At 38.3% G+C, this 17,228-nt stretch overlaps 1 long non-coding RNA gene across 1 annotated transcript in view; it reads left to right on the top strand.

The window, feature by feature from the left end:
* The window catches only part of LOC139627766 (uncharacterized), a 55,313-nt gene extending 40,614 nt beyond the window's left edge, over positions 1-14,699 (top strand). Inside the window, exon 3 of the long non-coding RNA XR_011692625.1 lies at positions 13,154-14,699. This is a non-coding gene — a long non-coding RNA (uncharacterized lncRNA). The remainder of the gene's footprint in view (positions 1-13,153) is intronic.
* The last annotated feature ends 2,529 nt before the right edge of the window (positions 14,700-17,228 follow it).

The following is a 17,228-nucleotide window of genomic DNA, read 5'->3' as shown; positions in this document are numbered from 1 at the left end:
GATGTTCAAGAACATCTTTTGTTGGCTCAGTGGGTGTTTAAAATTGATAATTTAGGCTGAAGATGTGTTGATGTATTTCACATTTTGAGGGCATACCAATATGCAACCATGTAATAGATCGCATTTGAATTTGCATAAATAAATCAAGATAGTTTGGCCACCACTTTCAGATGGGATAGGTGAAATAGGGATGGCACGCGATAATCTGCTGCATAATCACTGAAGGAATTTTCTTCCCCTTTAGCATTGTTTTGTTATTTTGTAGACCCACACACACTAACACTCCCTGAGTTCAGGTCATGAAGACTTTATTTTGTTAAACAGTGGTTCACTGATTAGCCTCTGTTATGACTGTGAGTGTCTAGATGGAGAAGTCTTTATCCTCTGTAGCTAGGGTACCCAATGTCTTACAAATAAGGGTGCAAGGAAAAGCATAACTTAAAGAGAACTGTCCAAATTCAGTTCCAGTCAAGAGAAGTAGGCAAAGGGACAGACACATAATAATAATGATAATAATAATAATAATAATAATAATAATAACAAACTAGTGACCAAAAGAGTCTTCACACATATAGGTTAAGACTGCAATTTATCCTTAATTGGATAAGATATGGTAGAGTATTGTAACCATGTGATACCAAGGAATATGGAGACACTGTAGAACCATACATCTTTGGAAATTGGTGAAGCACAACTCTGAGTCTCTTGCGGGCTGTGTTTTTTTCCTTGGTGTGCATCAAGCTTTCATTAAATACTTCTGCCTGAGAGATCGGAACTCCCATGTTTGTCTTTTTCTCTGGCTCACAAGATTCCAACCACAATTACCATACATTTGACTACAGCTCATGCTCTATAGCACTAACAACAAGAGTGCTTTTGGACGAGGATACAGACATGGGGTTGGTAAGAACAAGTGGATTTTCATTGGTGGCAAAAGTGAACTTTTATTGGGGAGAATCTTTCCTCATTGTTGTCAACAATACAACTAAATATCATCACTGACTTATTCTCATATCAGCTGCCTATCTGGCAATTGAACAAGCCATTGGGTTCCTCTATTGTGGGGAGTTGTATGACAAAAGATATTTTTCTGCTTTGGGGAGCAGAGATTGGGGAAACTCTGTTAGGGGCCACAACCTGTGCTCAAAGATCTAGGTTTACAGTGGCTTCATTTAATTTTCAAATGAAACTTGATGCACACAGTGAGTTACAATATGAATAGCATGTGTACCTGCCATTTCGTCAGTTTCTACAGTGCCTGATATAATGGCAGGCACTCAGGTCTATTTTCTGGTGTTTATTTGCAATCATTGTTTGCTATTCTATTTGTTGATTTGGAAGGTTACAGAAGCTGAAAAACTGAAAATATTCAATAGTTCAATAGTCTTCTGCTTAAACTGTTTTCAGTTCTGCACTTACGGTGACCTTGTCTGATGTGTGCTAGACCCACACTGTCTTCATTTCTGTTTGTACTTTGTATCACTTCTGCTGGATTCCTGAATTATTAAGTGCCCGCTGCTGTGAAATGGAGGATGTTTCAATCACATAAGTACAAAATGCAAGAACTGACAGATTAGAGCACGAAAGAAGACTTCCTGTCGTCTGGAAAATGTTTCCTCTGCTTTAATGCCCTTTGATAATGAATGAGATAAAAACCCACTGAACTTGTTTTGTAAGTGCTGATCATATTTTGTCTTTTACTTTATATTTTACTTTTGACATCTGATTTAATACAGCTAACTCTAAACATTTAGTGTAGAGAGGTAGTTGAACACAGTATTGTTCTTCTCTTCTGTTTGCGTCTAAGGCTATCTTGGTGAAAATATTTACAAAATAAAATTTCCTATGTTTTAGAGACTGTTTTTGTGCCCAGTGCGAGACTAAATCTGTGGAATGCATGTGTTTGAGTGTGTTTATGCCTTGCATCTGTACATATAAACTTGTGTGTTTATGCACACTTCAAGAAATCCTCAGTCTTAAGTTGCACACCTAGACCAAATGTTGATTGCAAGTTAAACTGGGAAAACAAAAACATTATTAACAGCTGGATTACCTGGGGAATCGACACTGACGCCTGCCATCCTTGATCTCAAACATGTGTTCCCACCATAGTCCGTCTGGTCTCCTTGAACAAGAGAGACTCCACTGTCCTATCAGGTGTTGAGATGTTCTGCCTAGCTCTGGAAAAACTCTTTAACACCAAAAGTCAATTAGAATCACAGCCTCTGAATATTAGCTTTGTTCGCACCTCTGTACCTCTGCTCCTTCTTATCCAATTCATCTGTCACTGCTTGTGGTTTGTAAGATAGCAGTAATGTCTAAAACAGGTTGTGTAGCTTTTTTAAAGCCATCATATATTCTAAACTCATAACAATAAATAAACTGTATGAAGTCAATCTGATTTCATCAGTGCCTGTCCTTCACCTTATTGTCCACACATTCCCTCAATCATTGTTTTGCCAAGTTTGGCATGGGTTTAATAGAAATACTGTAGCTCTCAACTCCTGATCAACATTATAGTGTCTCTGTATCTGTATTTGATATATCAAAAAAACCCAGATACCACTTACAATTTGCACCTTTTAAATTTACATAACAGCCAATTACGGTCAAAATGTTGTTTGTGGACTAAATACAATGCTAAAACAATGGGGAAGATAAAATCAGATAACATCGGATAAAATCAGCAAATCAGCAAGGTACATTTCTTTTACACAGCAGGACTCCTAAATGTCATTGGAGCCATTGTTGGATAGTTGCATTCATTTAATTCATAATACTGTCTTCTGAAGATCACTTTATTTATCAAAAGAGAAAACATGCCTACTCCATTAACAACCAGGTTATGTGTAATGCTCAATGACTCATTACCACTGTAATCGCAAAATCCTCATTTAATTTCACTAAAAGGAGACTGTCTGGCGTAGTGTCAAACAGAAACCAGTGATACAGATAGGTTTTTGTGTGTAGTATGTGTGTTCCTCATCAGTACAGAAAAATCCTTGTCGTTATATCGAACTACGACGCAGAAAATGATGAAAGTGCATTTCCTTTTCAAGATGTGTACATATATATAACAAGCTGCTGAAGACTGCTGCTGTCCGCAGTGCCAGGGAGCACCATCCTGACATGTGTCGCATACACCGCAAACTGCGCTATTGTGCCATTTTAAATCACCATGAGGGAAATTCCTTTCACTGCGAGAGCCCTAGTTCCCAGTAACAGTAAAATAAATTAAAAAAAAAAAAAAAAAATGTAACTAAGAACCACATGTGTGAGCTGCATCTGATTTCATGCTTTGAAATTTTGAAGCTTTGAAGTGTTTTGGTTTTATTATTATTATTGTTATTATTATTGTATAATATATGAAGACAGATCTTTCTCTTGAGCACCACAGCCACTGAATGCTGATGGATTGAGTTTAAATACACATACATAAGGAAACCCCCCCCCCCCCCCCCCCCCCCACACACACACACACACACACACACACACACACACACACACACACCCCTAATTCCAACTTTTATGGTGTCCAGTTTGTTGCATGCGTTTGGGTGCCTGTCCTCTGGTGTAGACCATCTGCTCTTTCCTATTTATTGCTTCTATCCCCAGTTGTGTTCTATCCTTATGGTGGTCTTCCACCCCCATGCCAAAGCAGACACCAATTAGAGAGTTATGCATTAGACTTTTCACTTCTCTCTGGCACTCATTATGTCATATTCAGTTAGAGTTTGCTTTACTATCCTCCTCTCCTTGGAGCACTTTAAAGTCTTCCAAACACCCACAGATTCCTGCAAAATGGAGCTAAGTGAACAACAAACCATATGCTATTTCAGTGTTTTTGTCTCTTTGAGATTTCTTATGACATGGATAAACTATGATTATGTAGATAATATTTGGAGTCGCTATTAATTACATAAATTCTCTGATGCTACAGACTCAAAAGAAATTGTGTTTTTGAATTCATGTTGTGCAGAGATCTTACCAGCACATTAAAAGGTTTCTTTTAAGAAAGCAGTTGCCATCTCACAGCCTACATATACTGTATGAATGGATATACACAGATCTTTGTATAGATTTGTTTTGCATTGGTAATGGATTTGTTGACCACCAGCCAACCATGGAAGGGGACACTCAGGCATTTGCCCAGCTGTTCCCTAAAGAAAATGTGCCCCAATATTTGACACATGCCAACATCTGTTGTCACTGCTTTTGTCGCACTATAGGCACTCTGCCCTGTCAACCTTGTTTCCTATGAATTAAGTTAACTATGCTGCATGAGCAATATATAATTTGAGGAATTTCAGGAAATTGTAATGTCATACAATTTTTCAACTTACCTGACAAATGTTTATGTTAAATGTTTCTGCAAAACATTTTCTATCAGTGTTATTCGGTGAGTTCCTTATAGTTCCTTCATTAGGTCCATTAGGTTCAATAAGGACACTTCCTCAAGTGTTACATAAATGTCAAAAAAACTTTCACACTGACTTTTTAGGATGATAATGCTCTTTCTGAATGCACAGAGGCAAACAGGCAGCCATCTAAGTTAAAATTATGAACAAACACTAATTTAACTATCACCACTCATATCATTGTGTTGTTCTTGTCCATAGGGAATACATCATTAAAACATTCATAGTGTAGGTTGTAAGTATGTAAACCCCTAGTCTAATGAAGGCATCAAAAGCTAATTGGAGTCAGGAATTAGCAAACCTAGAGTCTAATCAATGAATCTGATTAGAAGTGTGGATTACAGTTAGTTTGACTTATTAAGAATACTCAAGCATTTTGAGTTTGCTATTCAAAAGAAATATCAACTGAAGACTTAGGATCAAGAATTAGGTACCCAGCTAAGATGACCCCAAAGGCTGAATGCAAAAGCACAATGTGGTAAAAACGAAGCTCAGAGTAACAACTAAAGGCTTAAAGGAATCATTGGAGCTGATTAATATCTCTGTTCATGAGTCTATGTAATGCAAATCATTGAACAGGCAAGGTGACCATGACAGGACGCTAGAGGAAGTCAGTGCTCTCCCCAGAAAAAAAACAAAAAAAAACATCTATGTCTGAAGTATGCCAAATAGCACCATGACACTCCACAATTCTGCTGGGAAAATGTTTTGTGGAGCGATGAAACTAAGAATTTTTTGGGAAGAACACACAGCGCTACTTTAATGGTGTAAAAAAGGCTCAAAATATCAACATGACAACATCATCCCAGTGGTGAAGTAGGGTGGCGGGAGCATCATGATTTGGGGGTGCTTTGCTGCTTCTGGGCCTAGACAGTTCACCTTCATCAAGGGGAAAAAAGAATTTCCAAGTTTATCAAGGTGTCTTATAGGATAATGTCAGGGTGGCTGTCAGCCAACTACAGCTCAGTAGAAGTTTGGTGATGCAACAGGACCCTAAACATCAAAGTAAATCTACGACAGAATGACTTCAAACAAAGTAAATCCACCTTTGGAGTGGCCCAGTAAGAGCTAGACCTTAATCCAGTAGAAATGATGTGGATGCTCTCAAGAGAGGTGCACATATCAACATCGTAATAATGTAGCTGAGCTGAAGCAGTGTTGTGAGGAAGGACAGACACTTTTTCCACCAGCACTGAGAATGTTTAATGGCTGTGTTAAATAAAGAAACAAACTATTATAAATGTTTGTGTGTTATTAGTCTGACTCACCAGATGTAGGCTTTGGGTATAAAGCCTGCCACTGAGCGCCCATTTCAGGCGGCATTCTTTTCCCTTTCTGCTTCCCCTGCTGGTGATCATTTTTAAAATCCCCTTTGCAATGCAGAACTACCTCTGAGCTAGCAACTTACATGCTGAAAATTGCAAGTTTTGATGACAATTTGGCTTGTGCAATGATGGAGTCGACATACATTTTTTGTGGCTTTTTCTTTGCTGGGAATTAGCTGTTCCACCAAAAACAAAAACCATGTATGAAAAATGTGTACATTATGCCATCTCAGGAAATGATGAAGCCTTATTAAGTCCTTTTCATCTCTCAAAAGCCACATTAAATAACTGTCACATGACTCTGTGGGTTGTTTTAAAACATATCAAGAGCCTATGTGTGGTTATGATTGGTAAAATATTAAACCATGTGAACGGTAACTAAACAATCAATACTCAATTGAATTAAAAAATAAAACTATAAGCATTTCATGTAGCCTATTTAGCCATCACACTTGCAAACTGTCCACTTACAAGAGTAGTTCATTGTAGGGTAGTTTTGACAACTAGAGTGGGGAGATCAACTAATGCAAGCAGGCCTTAAATAACCAATTAGAAGTAAACGCCTTTTAGAAATTAAGCAAGTGGCTAATGGATCAGTGCAGACTCTCCACACAAAAATAATAACATGCTTGGTTGGTTACGTGCAATGTTCTCCACATTTAATTAAATATATGGATCATCTTCCTTGAACAAATGTTATATGATCACTTTCATTTCCTATTGGTTCATAAAGAAACTCATGTTTCCCAGAGAATGATGCTCAGTGACTTTGGTGGTATCCACCAGCAGATAGACAATTTTGATTTTTAATGACATATCTCAACAGGGCTCCAGAGATTTTTTTTTTTTTTTTTTTTTTTTTTTTTTTACCACTGTGCCGGAAAACAATTTCAAACTCCCAAATTGAATGCAAACCATCTCAAATCAAAGTGTTGTTTCTTTACTTTGTTGCTAACAGACAGACTGATTGACTTGCTTTATAATTTACTGCCTCTCTACTGTCCCTTTTCTGCTCCTCATAACCAATATTAGTGTCTGTATGTTGTAGAGCAACATATGAAAGAGAACAACTGGCACACTAAACTGTGGTTCTTTTTTCACTTTCCTCTGTATAAGTTAGTGGCCATAAAAAGTATCTGCTTAGAATTTAGACTGGACAGTACAGCAGTAAGCAGTTTTTTGCCTTGACTGGATCTTTCTGCGATAAAACTCTGTAGATCTGAGTTAATCACACAGATTTTGAGTATTGTAACTAGTGTATTGGAATTTCTGGTGAAACCAGAGCACAGTGCAAAGCTATACAACATTGTCCTGCAAAACAAACTCAAACTAATTCCTGTTTTCTTCTTCTTACTGCGTATTTTGTACTGGAGTCACTGGGAGCTGTGGTCTTGAACCCACTGTGCTGCTCTGTTACTTGTGTCTGTTGTCTGGAGAGTTACTGCTGCTAGACTATTGGAAGCAACTGGATTTCTCTAGATTTTAACTTTTTTTTCTCTAAGCTTTTTTAGAAAGTTTTATTGTTTATTTAATTCACTTATTTAACTGTTTATTTAACATTGATGTAAATAGGTCAGCAGCAGTCCAGTGCTGCCCCAGTGTTTAAACAATGATAAAGATACAAACACATAAATGGTAAGTGGGTGGATGGAGTTGCAGGACCAAACCAAGGGGGGGACAGACATGAGGGACATGACTGCCACACAGACCCACAGTGTGCTGCATAGTTGTATTTCCCAAATACACCACAGTAATGTTACTGCTGGGAGGCGTTCCTTTTATGCATTTGCTGTGACATCTCTCGTCTGCAGTCCCAGACTGCTCCTTCTCCTTCTCCTGGCAATCCCTAAATTGGCACTATCCCCATGCCATACTGCAGGGATACCACAAGTAAGGTTAGCTAAAAGGTAACGTTATCAAGCAGCTGGTGTTTCAATTACATGCTTAATAAAAATACATTGATTAAGATTTGTAATTCAGTTACCTCAGACTCGGGTTTATAAGCCTCTTGGTGGTTACTGTGTTTTGTTTAACTTGCTCAACATATTTGTGTGGTCCTGCCAGGAAACTGTTACTGAGTGCATAGAAGGACTGGTGTTATGAGTTTTGAGTGATAGTAACTATAGAAACAGCATGAGAACATGCGCTCCATTGCAGTCACTAGTCAGTGCTCAACTCCATTTGGTGCTTGCCAGACAATACCAAAAGTACAAGCTAAACAAAATAATAAAATAAGTAAATGAAAAATTATATATATCCCTTTGTCCCAGAGGCGTCCTGGGGAAGATCTCTCTTCATCTCGAACATATGTCTATGGAATGACGGGACACTGTTAAGGTACTTTTCCACTGGATAAAAAAAATGGCCAACATCTGCCTTTTATTTGCAATGAAAAAGGGTACAATTGGCATTCACACCCAGGTTAAATTACTCTGCAATAGACATGGGTATTTATGTGCTCTGGCTCTGATCAGCATTGATCTGAACATAACACCCAGGTGAATGCGCAAACATTTGCCCCTTTTTCAGGCTGTGAGGTTTTTCAAAGCTCAAACATTGCAAAAAACGACCTGTTGCCCAACATGGTTCTGTTACATAAGAGACATCGCTGGTATACTGCACTTGAGAAGGAAAGAGTGAGCTGCAGCTCCACAATAAGTTTTAAAAATGCACCAATCGAAGTGTCTCACACAGAGGCTCCGACACGTACAGGAGCGCCAACTCGGAGATAAGACACAACAGATCCGTTTGACCAGTTTGCACAACTCTGCTTGCTCTGTAACTGCTTGTGATGACATTGTCTGTGTCCTCTCCGGCAAACTCAACTGACAGTGTAAAATGAGTCAATAGCCTTTTTTAGTGGGTTTACCTGGGTTTGAAAAACCTGCTTAGACCCGCTACTCTTGATGTAAAAAAGGTATCAGTCTTGAGCCCTGCCTCAACAACAATTTGGTAAATTCCCATGATTTTTGGTACATATACCCAGGTATTCATGGATCCTAGGCAATGTATCCTAATGCGTTACCATCACTTCTCCTCAAGTGCCACTGTGAGGTTCACACCACTTTAACTACACATGGCAGCCTGATATTCCCTAAACAACAGATTAGTAGATAAAAATACATATATGTTAATAGTGTGTGCTGACAAGATAACTTGAGTAATCCAATTGGTTCCCTGGCAGTTTTATCAGAATAAAGCCCCTTCAAACAGCTGTGTGTCTATATCTGTCCCATGAGTAACTGATAGGAAGAGAGAAACTCCATAGAAAAGGAGACCTTGATAGAATATCTTATTTTCTTGTTAGCACAGTGCATGTACGTGCATGTGCAGTGTGTGGAAGTAAATGTACAATTATTCAGACACAAACAGTCTTTACATATAAACTGTATGTGGTGTGTGAATGTGTACATCCACGTGAGTTTATATGCACACATCAGAGCTGCCATGGCCAGACATTACCTTCTTCTGACAATGCAATTAAAGCTGTGGTGCTGCATGTAACCTTCTATTTACTGTCCAGAGAGACCAATAAATTGCCCCCATATTTGTCACAATAAAGGAGCCATCAAACTCAAGGAAGAAGGTATGTGTGTATGAATCTTGATGCTGAGCAGCTGTCCAATTAAAGTGGTAAGGTGGAAATGCACCCAAGGCCCTAGCATGCCACCATCTCTGGGTGAGGATAACATATTGTACCCTGAAATGACACCTAGACTGTAGTCCAGGAGCAAGGTTGCATATGTGCTAATTCTCTGTGAAACCTTAGCTGCATACTTTTAATTAAATCTCCAGCTGTATGTGTATGTTAACAGTATTTGAATAAAGTTTCTATTGAACCCTCACTAATATACACAAAGACAACAAGGGTCTTGCCCAGCTTGTGCGATATATTTCCAAGTAGAACGAAAGGCATATATGTGCATGTTGTAGACCTGTTGATGATTACTTATATATATATATATTATATATATAATATAATTGTCATGACAATACAGGACAGAGCAGCTCTTCTGTGTAAAGGGAGAAACACTGTTAAACTTAGATGAAAGATTGATACGAATGCTTTCGGTGTAGATGAAGAGTAACTTCACCATAAAACTGCCTAGGTAGCTTCACAAATTATGTTACAAAAATAAGAATGAAGAATTAAAAATGGTGGACTACCGCAAGCCAAGCAGAGAATGATTTAGAATTATTGTGTGTTATGATAACATTGACTTACTGCACTTTTAATTTGTCATTCATATGCTCATCCAAGGGGTGTGCCGTGTTGATGTGTCAGTTTTGTCCTGATTGAAATATGTCAACAATTATTGTAATATATTTCGATGAAATTTTGGACTGACATCAATGGTCCTCAGAAGATGAATCCAACTGACTTTGTGATCACTTGACTTCTCATCCAGCACCACCACCAGGTCAAACGTTTTACCTAATCAGTAAGCTATGTCAACATCTACAAGATGGAATAATACAATTTTTGGACAGGCATTTGTGGTTCCCAGATGACCAATCGTGATTCCCTGATTTTCCTTTAGCGCATCCATGAGGTTGGCTTTTAGTGAAATATCTTGACAACTATTGGATTGATTGCCATGACATCTGGTACAGACATTGGTATGCTTGTTACAGTATATACTTTTCATTCAGTCAATTATTTATTTATTTGAATAAAGTAAAGTAAACTTCTACCCTGGTGTTTTTATTATTATTATTATTATTATTATTATTATTATTGTTGTTATGTTTGGTGCTTGATGCACCTGTAACATAATAATGGGTCCAGAATCCAAACCTAGTCTAAAACCTTTATCTTGAGATTATTGAAGTAATTTATGTGTTTTCATGTGAGGTAGTTTTGGAACTTTCCCAATTGGGTGAGTTAGCTGGTACTGGATAGACTTTATTATTGTTGTGTGGTAGTCCTGGGGAGGCTGTTTGTGTATTCAGATACATTAGTAATCTGGTAAAGTAAGGAAGGGAGCCTTGTCTGGTAAGTAGGGAACTGGTTAAGTTCTAGAGTAGGAGTTTAGAGAACTCCTGTCTTAGGGGTAGAATGTTGTAACACATGTTGACCTCTGTATAGCCTGCTTTATGTGTGGACTTTCGTTTAAAAGCATTTAGAGTGTAGTGTTGTGCATTTAAATTAGAGCTGTGTTTCATTTGTTCAATGCTTGTAATTGAAAGTGAGGCTTGTAGTAATGTAGCCATTTTAGTTTATGCTCACATTTGCTTGTATGACCTTTGTGATTGTATAGCTCTGTTTGTGTGTCATACTTGTACTAAGGGTACTTTGATTTTTGGATGATAGTTGGAATAGTTAGCTGTACCTTGTTCAGGGGCCTATTGTTATAACATGTGCAACGTTTTATCATTCAGTGTAACCATTTGGATTTTACGGCAGTTGGTAGCACACTGCACTGCACTGTATGATAAGCAACTCAGTAACAATTACTTTGCATTGAGAATGATATTCACTCTGCAGCAGACCAGTATTATGTTGGTGTTCAGGGCAATTTGATAAAACAGGAATTACATGCAAAAATCATAAAAAGCTAGGTTGAACAGGGTATATCACGTAAAAAAAAAATGAGTTGCCTAATAAACAGACTAATGCATCCTACATCCTACCTGAACTTACCAAGTTGTTGCTCCCTTTGCGCATGCTGATCATAGGATACCAACCTTGACTCATGGTAATACTATGTCTTTCCATTTGCATACTAATAAGACATCAAATACTAAAACACTTCTTCCGGCCATGTTTGAATTTGGATATTGTTGAGTATTGCTTGTCATGTATGTCAACTAGCTGGTAAGCCTTATCAGGTGACTCCTCTAGCCCTGCTACAGCCTATTCTTATGATAGGAGAACCATTTGATAGACTTATTGTAGCCTGTATAGGCCCATTACCCAAGTCAAATTCTGGTTATCTGTATCATATGTGCCACCACTTATTACCTTGAGGCAATGCCCCGGCACTTCCTCAAAGCTAAAGCAAATTATTGAAATTTCTGCACTACTTTTGGGTTGCCAAAAGTTATCCAAACAGATAAGGGGACTAATTTCTTGTCCAAAGTATTCAATCAAGTGCTTGAGGTCACGACTGTGAAGAATCAGGTTTCTGGTTCTTACAACCATGAGAGCTAAGGAGCCCTAGATATATTCCACCAAACCTTAATATCTATGCTGCGCACTTACTGCTTTGAGCATGGTCCAGAGTGGGATGAAGGCATACAGCTTTTGCTGTTTGCCCTTCATGAAACCATGTCATGGGGGCTCACTCCTGCTGAGTTGGTTTGTTTGGCCACACAGTCAGAGGTCCATTGAAATTGCTGCATGAGCAGTTGAGCAGACTGTCCACCTAATGTCATTGTGCTTAACTTTCTGAGTTCCTTTCAAAAGGCAGGCTCCATCATGCCTGTGAAGTAGCCGAACAGGGCCTGGTAAAGTCTCAGTCTAAGATGAAGCAGCAATTTGATAAAAATGCAGGGCTGCACTGCTTTCAGCCTCGGGACTCAATACTGGCTTCGTCTACCAATACCAGGATCAGTGTTGCATGCTAAGTTTGCTGGCTGTTATGAGATTGAGAAGAAACTAAGTGATATTATGTAATTTGCACTTCAGACAGAAAACATAAATCTTGTGTTTGTCATGTTAAAATGTTGAAATCGTATGCTGCAAGGGACAAAGTCCTTCCAGTGAAGTGAGTTGTGTTGCTGCAGTTTCTGTCGTTTGTTATTGTTAAGTTGATAATGACTTCACCAAGCAAGATGTACATGAGCTGCATTCCTGGATAGAAAACTCAAGAATTAGCAAACCTGGAGACTAATTCTTCTTGTCTTCCTGACTCTCAAAAAGGTGATGTTCTGAGGCTGATACATGGTCATCCTGATTTGTTCTTAGATGTCCCATGTGCACAGCGTGACATTGATGTAGGTGATAGTACCCCAATCAAACAGCATCCTTACTGTGTGAGCCCTATGAAATGTTTTAATGCAGGAGGTTGAGAACTTAAGTAAGCCGTGCAGTTCCCAGTAAAGCTCCTGGAGCTCTGGTACCACTGGTACTCTTGCTACCAAAAGCTGACTTAACACCTTGATTTTGCACTGACTATAAAGAAGTTAAAATTTCCACCAAGCAAATTCCTTTTCTTTTCCATGTGTTAGGGATTGGATTGACATTCCTTTAATATCATAGCATAATGCCCCTGCAACATTTCAGTAAGTTAAGTGCTGTCCGTTGTCGCTACCCGTGAAGCCTATTTGCATGATGTTGTAGTGTACTTGTGACTGGAAGAGTCATAAGGACATACTCCTAGATGCATTCCAGCGATTTATAGAGGCCTAACTGACCTTGAATCTGATACCTTAACTTACATCTCTGATCAAAATATTTGTTTCCAGTACTTTGGTTCACAGAGGCTCTAGTGAGTACAAGCAGTAGACTTTCAGTCTTGATAAAGACTCCATGTCCACCTCAAGGATGCAAGTGACAGAGGACAACTCATCATCAGTGATAAGTGTAAGGGAATTTAGATCTGTAATGCCAGACATTGTCAGCCCTTTCTGAATTCTATTACATCTGTCTGTCTGTTTGTCATTCTCTCACTAGCACTCCTTTTGGTTTTAGTTGAAAGAACAGCAAATTGGAGAGGCTGCAGTATGTTCAGCCAGAGGAGAGCCATTACAGACGAGAGACAGAGCAGACAAGGAAGCATGTGAATAGAGACAGTGGAATGATATTTGGACAGTTGTATAATTGACTCCTTATCCAATGCTCTTTGCACATCACAGGCTCTCCCTCTCTTTTGACTCTGTGACTTATCAGTTGTTCTCAAAATGTGGTAACCCAGGAAACAAACATAAATCTATCTCACAATGAAAATTTATGTTGACAACTGACTCACTTGTTCTTTCCTTCCCTTTCATTACGTTCTGTCACTGTCTTTCTCTCCTTGTTGCTTTTTCTCATATAACCTCATGACAACCCAGATTTTCTTTGTCTCTGATGTCAGTGTCACAAGTATAGTGACTGTGGCATGCTTCAGCTTACTATGGCATTAGCCACTCTAATTAATAGTTGGATAGTGTTTAAAAGTTAAGTGGCATAGATAGCCATTTGTCTCTCTGTGTTCGAAAATCTTAATGGTGTCAAAATTGAATTCCCTTGTCATATTGTCTATATAAAATCTAAATTAGGTTTGACAGTTAGATGATATGTTTATATACAGAGACTAAAGCAAAAGAGAGACTTGAAAACCATTCATCACGTTTGACTTCATGATATACAGTAAATTGATCGACAGTGTGAGTGCTGCACTCCCATTTGCCACTGAAAGTAGATGTGCGCAAACTGTGAAATTTACTTAGGAGCACATGTGCAAATAAAAAGTGTTACAAAATCAAACCCCAAGCAGCCTCTATATTTTTTTTGCAACAAAAAACGATGATGATGGTGCTGACCCAATTTTGCCTATAGAAAAAAATCTTGTGACCCACTTGTCAGTGCAAAAGGCCTTTTAGTCTGACCTGGACCACTGATTAAGCAGACATTAAAAAGTAAGAAGAACTACTTGATTATAGAGGTCAGCTTTTATCATACACAGGCTCTACTTGGGTGGCCTGCCTGGATAGACTCACTGTTTCAGCCTAGGTAAATCTTACCTAAGATGAACCTTATTTCCCTCTTTTAAAACTCACTAACTTTTTACTAGGGGCCTCTCTGTGCACAGCTGCCTAGCTGGTGTCTATGGATAGTCTCCATGTAAGGCATTTATGAGAGATCTATAAATTGTGGCTACAGAAAATAACCTACCATATTTTCCGGACTATAAGGCGCACTTAAAAGCCTTTAATTTTCTCAAAAAACAACAGTGCGCCTTATATATGGATTAATTCTGGTTGTGCTGACTGACCTCGAAGCAATTTTGTGTGGTACACGGCCCTCACGGCGCTCTGTCAAAATGTTTTAGTACGACTTTGGTAAACTACAAAGCCGCACCGCTTGCAGCATTACGGCTATCGTAGTCAGGAGCATCGACCATTCATTGACAGTGCGCATTATAATCCAGTGCGCCCTATAGTGCGGAAAATACGGTAGGTTACACCTTTCCTTTCTCATCTACATGAGTCTGCAAGCATATCAGTCACACATTCTGCCTATCACCATCACAAGTAAACGCTCAACCTGTGGGAACCACTGCCAAGGTATTCATACAGATTATAGTGGTTATAGTGTATTCAAAAACCTAGTGTACTACTACAATTTTCATCGAGCCCCTAGAGTTGCTCCTAAATTTTTCAACTTATGAGCCCATATGCTCATTGGAAAAAAGTGTGCATCAAGCCCTGTGATCCTTTCATACTCTTTAAAGAGTTTATATTGTTTGTTTCATGTCAATTTATTATTTTCTTCAGAGTGAAATAGTCATCATTGTTACTGATTTAATTATTACCATAAAGGCTACAACTGTGGCATGGTACACCTGAGCATCAGAGTGAATGAGTGTTGCATTATACTGGAGAACAGTGTATCAATAGGCATATCAAACATTATATTACATTTACTCATTTGGGAGATGCTTTTATCGAAAGTGACTTACAGGTGAAGGACAATAGTAAAGCTACGGTGCAGTGGGAAATTACTAGGTACAACATCTATTGTCTAATATCTAAGTGCTGGGAGATTACATAAGGAAGTGCATCAAAAAGTGCATAGTATCAATCAAACATACTTTATTCGTATAGCACTTTTCATACAATGAAATGTAGGACAAAGTGCTTTATATAGATGATGAACAATAAAACACTAAAGAACCCCCTCGAGGAAACACCATCAAGACATCAGGATGAGGAAACACTCGAGGTCAGATTCAAATGTTAAATTCAGCTTAAAATAAAGGAAATAAATAAAACACTGAAGAAAAATGGAGGAAATAACTAAAAGATGAATTTAAACAAAGTAAATAATAATAAGACATTGGTAAGATGGAGAAAATAAATAAGATAAATACTAAGAGATAATCCATCAGAATGAAATAATGTAACCCTAAAAGATCATTCAGTGAAAAGAAGATTAAATACATTGCAATAAGGCAAATAAAAGTAACTAAAGATAAAAATAAATAAATAACATCCCCTAAAATAGACTAAGATCTAGTTAAAAGCCAAATTAAAAAGGTATGTCTTAAGTTTGCTTTTAAAAGTATTAACATTCTGTGCAGCCCTCAGGTCTTCAGGCAGGCTGCTCCACAAACGTGGGCCATAATATTGAAAGGCTGCCTCACCATGGGTGTTTGTTCTAACTTTTGGGATGATTAAAAGGCCACCACGAGAAGACCTGAGGGTTCTCAAGGGCTCATAAGATGAAAACAAATCTGACGGATAAGTAGGACTAAGACCATGAAGAGCTTTGTAAACCATTCAGTCCTGAAGGACACAGGCAACCAATGCAGAGATTTTAATCACATTGTAAGTAAACTCAAAACCAGCACCTCAAAATGCTTTTTATGGAAATTACAAATTGAGATATTAACATTTGTAAGCGAAAGCCCAGTAACAAATGATCACTGTCTGGGGAAAACCATGTACCTCCAAAATGTTAGTGTAGCAGGAACTGAGAACACCAACCTTGTGTAATGTATTAACAAATCATTTTTGAGATTATCTACTGAGTTTTGAAAAGCTTTCATGAACCAAAGATGGTGAGAATATTTAGTTTTGGTTTTTATGTAAATTATACATGATTTACACTTGACCGTGAGATATCATGTAAATGTTACTGAATGAATTGTCTTTTTTCACAGACTGCTGACTAATGATGCCTGCCAAAATCTAAGTATGTTTACTGTAGAGGAATTCACCAGGCTTATGCTACACACACTGGAACTGCAAATTTTCGACATGCTGATGTATTCTTTTAAAGGATATTTTCTATATTTTGACAGCAGCAGTGCAGACAGACTACACTGTCTTTGCCATGTTTATTTCAGGTCATGACCATCTCTCAGTGTAATAGTAAAGACATCTACTGATTTTTTTTTTCTGTCCTGTCACTGCCCAATTTTCCAGTTGTAACGATGAGTCATTCTTTCCAAGTTGTTTAAATGCCACAGTGTTGTCACTGACTACGTTCCTGTGGGTTGTTGCATTTAACCCAACTATTCAGCAGCAAGCCAATTCATGGTTTCAGTTTGATTGATTTATTTCACACTGTGATTTCCAGAGTGTACTGATGCAGAGTTGATATATTTTTCCGTACTCAAGACACGGCATCTGTTGGAGACAAAATAACCTATAGTTTGTGACCACATGTGGATGGCATAGTCCTGTGCTTTGGATACCCACTATTTCCCCATATAAATGTAATGTGTAGGTGACAGGGTTGTGGTACGTGTACAGCCATGCTGAGCATGGATGATGGTCATCTGTAAATGTTTAAGAGCATGCCCACTCATGGTGTCGTAACAATGTTTATTCT

Source organism: Trachinotus anak, unplaced genomic scaffold (assembly GCF_046630095.1).
Source record: "Trachinotus anak isolate AG129_WGS33_773 ecotype Australia unplaced genomic scaffold, CSIRO_AGI_Tana_v1 ptg000011l, whole genome shotgun sequence".
Classification (NCBI taxonomy): Eukaryota; Metazoa; Chordata; class Actinopteri; order Carangiformes; family Carangidae; genus Trachinotus; species Trachinotus anak.
Note: the sequence above shows the minus strand (reverse complement) of the source record. Positions and strands in the feature narration are given on the sequence as shown.